This window comes from Staurois parvus, unplaced genomic scaffold (genome assembly GCF_062004578.1).
Source record: "Staurois parvus isolate SC_StPar_1 unplaced genomic scaffold, SC_StPar_1.0 ptg000129l, whole genome shotgun sequence".
NCBI classification, from domain to species: Eukaryota; Metazoa; Chordata; class Amphibia; order Anura; family Ranidae; genus Staurois; species Staurois parvus.
In genome coordinates, this window is record NW_028317925.1 from 518,643 (window position 1) to 530,681 (window position 12,039).

At 44.1% G+C, this 12,039-nt stretch overlaps 1 protein-coding gene across 1 annotated transcript in view; it reads right to left on the reverse strand.

Moving 5' to 3' along the window:
• The window catches only part of LOC149466441 (fibrosin-1-like protein), a gene marked incomplete at its 3' end in the record, with an annotated part of 581,440 nt that overhangs the window by 448,634 nt on the left and 120,767 nt on the right, over positions 1 to 12,039 (reverse strand). The window lies entirely within an intron of this gene.

Consider the following 12,039-nt stretch of genomic DNA (forward strand, 5'->3'; position numbering starts at 1 on the left):
CGCTCCTAGAAGTGGATAGTGTTTTCCTATGTGTCTGGGCACACTATTTGATGCATTCAAACATCAGCATTTAGAAGCAGAAAAGTAGTTTTTTTAGGGTTTTTGGGAGCGTTTTCCCAGCAGAAAAAATGCTGAACGCTACTAAAACGCTCCAAACAGCTTCTTTCCAGTGGGCTTTCTTTATGTACTGTAAAAACTCAAAAAACCCACTATCGCTCCAGCGGTTTTTCTTTTCTGGAGTTTTTTGAGCTTATAAAAAACACTAGGGTGCATGGAGCCTTAGATACATCCAGTAAAAAATCTAATTTCATCAAATTTAGGCCAAAATGTATTCTGCGACATGTATCTACTAAAAAATTAATTGGTTTACGTGAAAGTTATAGCATCTACAAATGGCGGTATTTATATTGGGATTTTTATTTTTTTACTAGAAATGGCGGCGATCAGCGACTTATAGCAGGACTGCGACAGGCAATCTGACACTGGGGCGGAACTAACTGATACTGACATCCTCAATGACACCAATACAGTGATCAGTGCTAATAAAAAGCACTGACACTTTACTAATGACACTGGGCAGGAAGGTGTTAACATGTGGGGCGATCAAAGGGTTAACTGTGTGCTGTTTTACATAATGTGCTGTGTGTGCTTTACTTGGGAAATACACAGCAGCATGTTACTGCTGGCATGAGAGAGATCTGTAATGTTTATACACAAGTCTCTCCCCTGACACTGGGGAGGAACTAACTGCCACTGACATCACCAGTGACACCAATACAGTGATCAGTGCTAATAAAAAGCCCTGATACTGTACTAATGACACTGGGCGGGAAGGGGTTAACATGGGCGATCAAAGGGTTAACTGTGTGCTGTTTTACATGATGTGTTGTGTGTGTCTTACTTTGGAAACATGTTGCTGTGCAGAGAAATACACAGCAGCATGTTACTGCTGGCATGAGAGAGTCTGTAATGTTTACACACAAGTTTCTCCCCTGTCAGTGTTCCTTGGCGATCGCCGGGTGTTGGCAAGGAATCTCCGGCCTGGACCCAGTGATCGACTTCTGTAGTCGCCAATAGTGGCATGTATATATGCATGATTTTGTGCAGCCCTGCCGCCCTGTAGCTGTATTTCTAATATAGGGCGTCGGGGAAGCAGGTAATAATTCCACTCATACCATGAATGAAAACTGTTAAGGTTGGTTTACATTTATGATTAAGAGGCGGCAAAACCCCACAGTTGAGCTGAGTTTCTACCGCCTGCCAACTACTCCCCTTTACGCATCAGAGGCAGCAGCTAGGGCAGGGGTAGGCAACCTGTGGCTCTCTAGCTGTTGTGGAACTACATTTCCCATGACGCATTGCAACATTACAAAACTGACAGTTACAGCTATGACTTGCAGAGGCATGATAGAACTTGTAGTCCCCTTCACTCCACTGAAACCGCCCTACTTAAAATCACTAACAACCTGCTAACTGCCAAAGCTAATGGCCACTACTCAGTCCTCCTGCTCCTCGACCTCTCCGCGGCCTTCGACACAGTCAACCATCCCCTCCTCCTTACCAAACTGCACTCCTTTGGCATCAGGGACGCTGCTCTCTCCTGGTTCTACTACCTATCCCAACGCTCCTTCAGCGTCACCTATAACGCTGCCACCTCCCCCTCTCTGTTGGGGTCCCCCAAGGCTCTGTCCTCGGACCCCTTCTCTTCTCCATCTACACCTCCTCCCTTGGCAAACTGATACACTCCCACGGTTAAAACTATCACCTCTGTGCCGACGACACACAAATTTACCTCTCCACCCCTCACCTCACCCCCTCATCACCCACCTCCTGAAAGACATATCAGACTGGATGTCGCTCCATTTCCTCAATTTAAACCTGTCCAAAACCGAGCTCCTGGTTTTCCCCCCAGCCCGTGCGCCAAAGCAACACCACCATCAATCCCACCCCACACGCCAAAGTCCTAGGTGTCACTATCAAAATCATGCAGGCTCCACCTCCACAACATTCGTTCCTCACTCCAGACAACTCGTTCACTCCCTTATCTCACGCCTGGACTACTGCAACTCCCTTCTCACTGGCCTACCCAAACACACGCTATCCCCACTCCAGTCTATCCTGAACTCAGCGGCTAGACTCATCCACCTCACCAACCGCTCCACTTCTGCCACCCCCCTCTGCCAATCCCTTCACTGGCCCCTGATTGCTCAGCGCATCAAATTCAAATTACTAACTCTGACCTAAAAAGCCATTCACAACGCCGCCCCAAACTACCTAACTGACCTGATACCCAAATACCACCCCACCCGTGCCGTTCACTCCTTACAGGACCTCCTACTCTCTAGCTCCCTGGTCTCCTCCTCCCACGCCCTTCTCCAGGACTTCCCCCATCCTCTGGAACTCCCTACCCCAATCCATCAGACTGTCACCTACCCCCCTCACCTTTAGGCGCACCCTGAAAACCCATCTCTTCAGGGAAGCCTACCCCACCCTCACCTAACAACCGATCTCCTCCACTCCTCCTACCACTCCATCCCCCACAGCCACTTCCTCCTGTACCACTACCCCCTCCCTCCTAGATTGTAAGCTCGAAAGAGCAGGGACCTCGAACCCCTCGTGTACTGTATTGTCTCATGTTCTGTCCCCCTCGCTATTGTACAGCGCTGAGCAAACCCTTTGGTGCTATATAAATACTGTATATTAATAATAATAGTCCTGCAACAGCTGGAGAGCCGCAGGTTGCCTACCCCTGAGCTAGGGGGTGTACACATGCCATGGCCAAGCTGCATTACTTTGTGGCCAGGGCAGGAATTATACCCATCATGCTTTGCGGGCAGCCCCAAATTATTGTTGCAGTTACAGCACAGTTATCCACTATTTAGAGAGTTAGAGCAGGCAACGAGGAGGCGATACGATGACTCCTTACTACCTGTCTAATGTTTTCTGAAGAGCCATCCAAACATGGACTGCTCTTCAGAGCGCAAAGCAGATGTAAATGAGGCCCTACAGTTACCAATGTGCTTATGTCAGCTCTCTCAACCAAACGGTCAGTGCCGGTTCACATGTATGCGGATTGGATGCGGTTTGAGCCGCATCCAATACGCATGACATTTGAAATAACATTGCTTCCCATGTTGCCTGTTCACATAAGTCTGGTGCACTGGCGGTGTGGATTGAAAAAGAATGTGGTCAGGTTTAGGTGCGGATTACAGGCTATTGACTTCTATGGGAACCACACATGTCATCAGTTGTGAATAGGATACAATTCTGACCTGAAGCAGATCTAAACCTGTCCTGAACAAGTACTGTGTCAATCAGCTGTGAAACCTGAGCTTTAATCCGCACAGCACATGTGTGAATCCACACTCAAGCCTCCAAATGGCTGGTGTCATATCTGATCACATTGTGCAGCACCATAGCAACTACAGAGGGTAGGATGGCAGCTTCCTTGGCTGTAAAGGATAGGAAGGTTTAGTTCCACTTTAAACTAAAATGAAACCATAATTAACCACTTGCCCTCCAGAAGATTTACCCCCCTTCCTGACCAGGCCATTTTTGCGATACGGTGCTGCATTACTTTGACAATTGCGTGGTCATGCAACGCTGCACTCAAATTAAATGTATGTTCTTTTTTTTCTCCACAAATGGAGCTTTCTTTTGGTGGTATTTGATTGCCTCTGCGTTTTTTTATTTTTTGAGCTATAAACAAAAAAAGACTGACAATTTTGAAAAAAAAAATATTTTTGACTTTCCAGTACAAAAAATTAAAAAAAAATCAAATTTCATCATAAATGTTAGGCCAAAATGTATTCTGCTACATATCTTTGCTAAAAAAATGCCAGCACATGTAAATTAATTGGTTTATGTGAAAGTTATAGCGTCTACAAATGGCAGTATATATACTGGAATTTTTTTTTCCTTTATACTAGTAATGGCAACGATCAGCGACTTATAGTGGGACTGCGCCAGGCATTCTGATACGGGGAGGGCTGACTAAGTGCCACGGATATCCCCACTGACACTAATACAGTGATCAGTGCTAATAAAAAGCATGGACACTGTACTAATGACACTGGGCAGGAAGGTGTTATCAAAGGGTTAACTGTGTGCTGTTTTATTATTTTGTCTGTGAGTGCTTTACTGTGTAAGCACGCTGCTTTGTATTGCTCTGCATAGCAGTGGGGAGAGATCGCCAAGGCAAAGACCTGAAGATATGTCTTCAGCACATCTTGGACCCTGTAAGCCCCCAAAATGTTTAACCACTTGCCAGAGGATTTACCCCACTTCCCGACCAGACCATTTTTTGAGATACAGCGCTGCGTATGCAGAGCTATACTAAGCAGCATGCTAGTGCTGATAGGCAAGAGATCTGTATTGTTTACATACAGACCTCTTCTCTGCCAGTGTTTCTTAGCGATCTCCAGGTGCTGGCGGGGAATCTCTGGCTGGGACCCGGTGGTCAACAGTTGTGGCTGCCAATGGCGGCGCGGCCCTGTAGCCCTGCAGCAGTAGTTCTACTATAGGCCGGTCGGGAATCGGTTAAAAAAACGTACCCATCAAACATCTGGGGTTGCTATTTTTGGTCGCCGGAGTGTCCAGTCTTACTGCTGTGCCTCCATGAATACCACTTGAATATGCCACCTCCATAGGCACATCTTGGATCTTGGCTTATGAAGGGGACCCTGAAAGCCTCCAAAATGTTTAATAAGGTCTCATGCACACTGAGTACTTTGGACATCTCTCCTAGATGCCTTTCCTTCTGGCGGTGGCATTTTGGCAGAAAAAAAAAAACACTTGACGTTTGTAAATATGTGTAACGCGTTTAGGAGCACCAAGTGCTTGAGAATTCATTTATTTAATTGGCCAGAATAATAATTTATTCTGGCCATTGAAATGAATCAACACTCAAGAGCTAAGTGTGCCTAGCATTAACGCACGTTTAGATGCATTTACACACGTCAAGAGTTTTTTCTGCCAAAACACTACAGCTCCTGGACATGTTGGTCGTGGGATTTTTTTTCTGCCTCTTAACACATCTGCTTCTAAACGCCTCTGAGCACCTATGTGTGCATGGACACATCGCCTAACATGTAGGGGCATTGAGAGGCAGAAAAAACATGCCAGATGCCCCTAATAGCAGTGATAAAAATGTCCAGTGTGTATGAGGCATTAATGATGTGATCCTTCTAATGTTTTAATAAACACTTTGCTGACAATATATCCTACTCATGTTCTGTGCCATGCCAGTTGGCACAGAACATTAAAGTCCTGCAATCCTTGAGACACAGCACATACAGTAGCACTGTAGAAATTGCAGCTGGCAAGTGTCAGCAGAGAAGACTATACCAAAGTGCTATGCACTGTACACCTGTAGTTCCCAATGGGAGAGCGAGGTGAGAAAGCTTCAAAGCTGATATGTAATAACATACATCAAACCAGCAAGTCAGCAAAAGGTATCAAATAAGTGTCCTGATTTACTGGGTTTAGATATATCTATTTTATTTTTAGCACATATGAGCTCATTTATGACTGTATTCTCACTAGTTGACATTGGTTTCACCCTAGTTTTTGAAGATGATTTCTTTTATGCTCATTATTGCCCATTTATACCATATACTGGTGCTCAACATTTTGGATCCCTCACATCAGTCTAATGTAAGCAGTATATGACTTTCAGATAAGAACCCACAACACCATCCTTTAGTACCACAGGCATGCAAACTGCTGGTCATACCCAACCCAGTTATCCACAGAGCTGCCATATGTATAGTAAAAGATCAGGAGGCCGTGTTTTCCAGGTTGTCATGTAAGCAGATCATGTATGGCCTGAGGAATGTAAAGAAGGTCAGGTGACTCTATTCCTCTCCCAGCAACCACATCAGCGTCCGATAGGACAGAGTAAAATACTTAAAGTGGTTCTAAAGACTTAAGCTTTTTTTTACCTTAATACATTCTCCACATTAGGGTAAAAAAACCTTCTGTAGTATACAACTGTGAATAACCCGATACCGAATGGTAACAGCACTACCTTATATATTCCTCACTTTATATCACAAATATGATTCAATAAACAGAAGATTGGCAGTAAGCAGGGACACTTATAAGTGGACTCTCTTATGTTTTTGAGTCATATTTATGATATAAATTGAGGAATATAAGACAGCGCTGTTACCCTTTGGTATTGGGATATTCACATTTGGCATACTAAGTCAGTGGTCGGCAAGCCGCGGCTCGCGAGCCACATGCGGCTCTTTACACGCTTTAATGTGGCTCTTGTGTGCCGGGCGCCCGCTCCCCTCCCTCCTCTCGGGCGGCAGGGACTCTGCAGCGTGATCCAAAAAAAAAAACAGCCAGGGCAGCGCGCTCAAATGCAATGATTGGCCAGTCTCGCTGCCACTCACATCCTGATAGCCAGTGATTGGCTGTCAGGATGTGTGTAGGCGGAGCAGCGTGATGAACGTGAGAGGAGCTAGGCTCCTCTCACAGTCCGCCCTGAAGACCGGAACGACGCGGGAACACGGCGAGAGAAACGCGCGGAGCAAAGGTAAGTGAATTGACACAGGGGGGACTTGGCTTACTACTTGCTACTTACTTACTACTACTATATGAGGGATGCATTAATATGGGGGATGAATTACTATAGGGGGGATGAATTACTATAGGGGGGATGAATTACTATTGGGGATGAATTACTATAGGGGGGATGAATTACCATATGGGGGATGAATTACCATATGGGGGATGAATTACCATATGGGGGATGAATTACTATATGGGGGATGAATTACTATATGGGGGATGAATTACTATGGGGGATGAATTACTATGGGGGATGAATTACTATATGGGGGATGAATTACTATATGGGGGATGAATTACTATATGGGGGATGAATTACTATAAAAACTTATTGAAACTAAAAACAGTGTACCATCCTATGTATTTTCAGTTTTAAAAATGTGGCTCTCAAAATAAATTTCAATCGTGGTTTTGGCGAGATTTGGCTCAGTTGAAAAAAAAGGTTGCCCACCACTGTACTAAGTGAGGATAGTAAAAGAGTATAACAGCAGCCACATAATTTTTTATTTATTTTATTTTCATATTTATTACTTTGTTCACCATTCACAGTGTGGGTATTTGTTAAAAAAAACCTTCTGTGATTAGTTCCCTCCCCAGCCCCTTTATACTTACCTGAGCCTAATCTTGATCCAGCGCTGTGCCAGAAAGCAACAGTTCTCTCCTCACAGGACAGAAAGACAGCAGCGGTTCCTTAGAGGTATTGGCTTCTGCTGCTGTCAATCAAATCTTCTGACCAAGAAAGAGGACAGGGCCAAGCCATGCTACGTCTATGGATGCAAGCAGCACTGCTCAGGATCAAGCCTGCACGAGTGCCCCCATAGGAAGCAGCTTCCTTTGGAGGCACACGACAAAGAGGAGTCACCAGGAGTTGAGGTCTACACTGTACAGATCAAGTAAATATGACATGTTTACTATTAAAAAAAAACAAAACTTTGGAATGATTTTCAGGGAGACACAAAATGGTCGTTAGGAGGAATAAAGTCTGATATTTACCACACTTAGTACATTATTTTCAACACATCTACCCTTTATCAAGCTAAAGTCATTATTTACACTATCGATCACCCCAGGTTTTTTGAGGTTTATTGTAGTATGGCAGGGGTGGGCAACTGTGGCCCTCCAGCTGTTTTAGAACTACAAGTCCCATGAGGCATTGGAAAACTGACAGTTACAAGCATGACTCCCAAAATCACAGGCATGATGGGACTTGTAGTTCACCAACAGCTGGAGGGCCACAGTTGCCCACTCCTGGTAGTATGGTTTTAAAAATTCACACAAGATGCAGCTTGCCTGTGGTTTCCTGAAAGCATGTCCACCAAAGGGATGAATGGTACTGCATATAAAACCTAGCATTTTAACAAAAACCACAACATACAAACAAGCAGTCTGTATCCCCCTTCTCAGACACATACAAAAATATAACATGCACTCCCTACCTTGGTAAATGCATAAAGTGAAAGGTCTGCTCCCCTTCCCCCCATTCTAACAGTTTTTTTTTTTCTACGAGCAGGTAGCTTTTTCTGACAGGTACCCACTCCTACTTTGCCTAGATCAGTTTGGCCAGGCCTGCCCTCTCCCAGCCTAGTACAGTATTCTTATGCTGCTGACTTGTATTTTCTAAAACATGACCAAAGTTCCTCTTAATGACAGATGAGGGCAATGGAATCAGCTGAAGAGTAAGCATTCTTTTACAAAAGAAGCATTGTAATGTTTTGAGAACACTAATGTAAAAGGAGGTTTGTGGCAAAAGTCAGTAAAGTTGAACTAACCTTTTAAGCTGAAGTTTAATCTGCTTATATTTTTCCTTCACTGGTTCCTTCCCTCCCCCATCAACAATCATATTTATAAATTAAACCTATTTTATGTACATACCTTATTTTAGACTTAGTGATATCAATACTCACTCTCTGTGCTTCTCTATGTAATGCAGGCAGATCATGACAGGTGAGAGAGGCTAGCAGGGTGCTGTACATAGCTTGCTGAAAACATCACAGCACCCTGCCCCATTACTCATCTCAAGAACCCTCAGCCTTGCAATGGGCTAGCTCTTGGGAGGCATTATAGGAATGTCAGATGCCTTGATGGGTGAGGTCAGTATGGAGGAGTGGGCCTTTCTAGGAAAGCTGCATTTGCACGGAAACTGCCCTAGATATCACCTACAAGTGACGCTGAGCCACCATGATTAAAAGATTTGAAATCCAATAAATAAGAGGCTGGCCAGGAACAGTAACCCTAACGGGTGGAAAGCGCTAGCTGATACTGGGTGTTCTCCATCCAGGAAATTAGGTGGGCTCTATCTAGCTTCTAACGTGTATTGTAAGCTACTCACATATGCAATTTCAGCACAGCAGAGGAGCCTGTACAACAGTGCATGGTGAGGCTGGAGTTCAGCTTTAAACACAAATCCTGGAAACAGCCCAAAATTTAAGATGACTAAGGGTTCACTGACACTTTTCTATTTTTGTGTGTTTTATCAATGTGCATTGTGTCAGCTGCAAAATCCCTGCAACGCACCACATCAGAAAAGTGTAAATGGGTTCTAAGGCTTTACACTTGTGTATTTATAGCTCGATACACCGATATGCTCAACATTCAGATCAAGTCCAGGCTTTGCAGGGAGCCTGACAATAATGTCGTTATCCATGCAGATGGCGCTGAGAGCCTGAGTCACCCTCCCCTAACACTCCAGTAAGCGCTGGAGCAGGGGTGGACTGACCATTTGGAAACTCAGGCACTGCCCGGGGTCAGTAGGGGGCCCCATGAGATGCCCCTGGTACCCTTTTCATAGGCTTTTTTGAGTTTGGGCAAGGGCACGGGCCCCATGATCCCCTATTGCCCGGGGGCCCCATGAGTTGTCAGTCCGCCCCTGCGCTGGAGGGGTAGCAAAGAGACTGACAGTCACAACTCTCTGCTCACTGATGACTGAGAACTGAGCGATCAGAGGTCTTTGATATGTCAGGCTTAGAGCACATGGGGGACAGATGCAGCATCAGATCAATGCTGCATCCACATAGGCGTGTATGTATCTTTGTTATTTTTAAATCCCATACTTCGCTTTTAAAGCCAGTTTCACATTTACGTGCAGGCATATCAGGTACATTGTTTTGGTGTGTGGATGATGGTTGAGGACCCGTAGGAAATGAATGGGCACTTTCACCGAGCTTTTCTACAGGTACATTTTAAATAATTAAATTGGCTTCTTCTGCTGTATTCTCTTTTGAGCAGGATACATTTCTGAGTGCTGTGCTGATAGCATAAGTTATTTAAAAACATTTTTCTATGCATCTAATTTCTTGCAGCACATTAAATATGGCAGTGTACCGCAAATGTTAACAGACTGTCAATGAACACTTGATGTAATGGGACAACCGCCACATTAACCACATGTTTATTCCACATCACATACCCATGGTACCACATCTACCCAGCACAGGGGAAAGCAGTGCATGTAGACCTCAACACCAACTTGTCTCCTGTGTCCACTAAGTGCAAGATCTTTTACAGTCTGAGATCTTGTTTGCAATGAAATGTGACATGCTGGCTAACATATACAAAAAGCGCACCATGGTAAACCGGCATCACATTTTGTGGAATTTGATTTTAAACTCCATGCTCCCCCTAGGAAAGCACAGCTTTTAGGCACCAGGCAGTAATAGTAAATAAGCAGAAATAAAGTGCCATTTAGTGCTTTAAGTACCTTCTCAAAGTTATGTCACATATTACAGTCTGGTAGCTCTTAAATTCACAAAATAAAAATCTATGATGTGTACTACGGGTAAAACTGCTCTTACTTGTGATGTCATTGTCATTTCCCTGACAACTTGATCCGGCAACCATAATGGCAACTGATCATGTGGTTGTGTATGGGTATAACTATGACTAACAGAATTACTGTCAATATAATGATCCATTATTAAAACGTCCTCCAAACCAAGCAGAGGTCATAAAGAATTTTCTTTTTTACACTAAAATGATTTTACACTAAAATAACTAGTACTTACAAACACACTATAATGTCCATTAATCTTCTAATAAAAATATAAGGTTAATACACCTACAACTAAAATTGTGTGTCCATGAAACTAGAATTTTTTGTTTGAAGGGGGCTAGCAAGGTCCATTTTTAATACCCAATTCCGGGAAATGTAAAAAAATATCCCTTGCAGTGCACCCTTCACTTAGTGTAAGGGAGAGAAGCAGCATTGTAACTTACATGGTCTTCTTCTCCCCTGGCAAATGGAGCTCCCCTATGCCCTGGTGGTGGACTGTCCCAAGAAATCATAACATCCAATGCAGGTCTATGAACTCTGCATTGGTTTTGATGACATCAGGACCGCTGGAGCATAGGAAAGAAAACACTGGGTTTAGCAACAAGGAGTGTGGGGTAATTAAATCTTCATTAAAGGATAAGTTCACCTTTGGGAACATGTTACATGTTCCACTCGTTTTTAGATGCAGCCACTGCCCGATCCCCCCTCCCTCTGACAGCAGTACGGGGAGTAGTTCCCCATACTGTCAGCTTCTGAAAACAGCTCGGACAGGTGGGGCTCCGCCCACATGGCCACGTCCTTTATTCACAGAATTCTGTGATTGAATGAACTACAAGTCCTGACAGATTTGTGGCTGTCGGCTTGTAATTCTCAATTAACTACCATGGCACTGTTGAGTGCTGTGGTAGTTCATAGACTCTTCCTATCAGACTGTATCTGCTTGCCTGTATGGGATGTTCGGGCACACATATATACTGACAGTTTGCAGGAGTCCTGCATGGCACCAGCGATCTGCTGCTCGCTGCTGCTATGCTTTCCAGGCTAAAAAAACAAATTTTTTTACTTGCAAAAACATGGGCATTTATTTTTTATTTTCTTTAAAATTTAACTTATCCTTACATATTTAGGGTGTAACATGTTCCAGTACTTGCGCTGCTCACTCACCTCACCCGTTCCCCTGCAATAGCAGGTGGGGGTTGTTCTTCTCTGAAGCTGATGTCACATTTAAAATTAGCGCAGTTGTGCGGGATTCCGCCTGCACAGCCACACCATTCAATTACAGGGATCTGTGAATTAATAAGTCCTGTGTGCCACCATAACAGACAGACTTGTAGTTCTCAATGGGCTAGGAGTTTGCTGATCAGCAGGCTTATGGTCCATTCACTCGCCTGTACAGAGGTAAAAGCAGAAAGTTGGAAGGAGTGTCTGCAGGAGTATAAAACTGCACCCATGATCCACTGATCGTGAGTGCAATACTTACAGGCTCCTGTAGGGAAAAAAAATTTCTTCTGCAAAAATGTGCATTTATTATTTTTCCTTAAAGGTGAACGTATCCTATAACAAGTCCCCTAGACCTAAACAAGCAATTAGCCTTTGCAACTTTTACGTTTCCCGGTGTTGGGCTTTAAAACACAATTTCATGTTATACCCATATTTAGGGTCTACGGCACCCTGCCCCCTTTCACTTACAG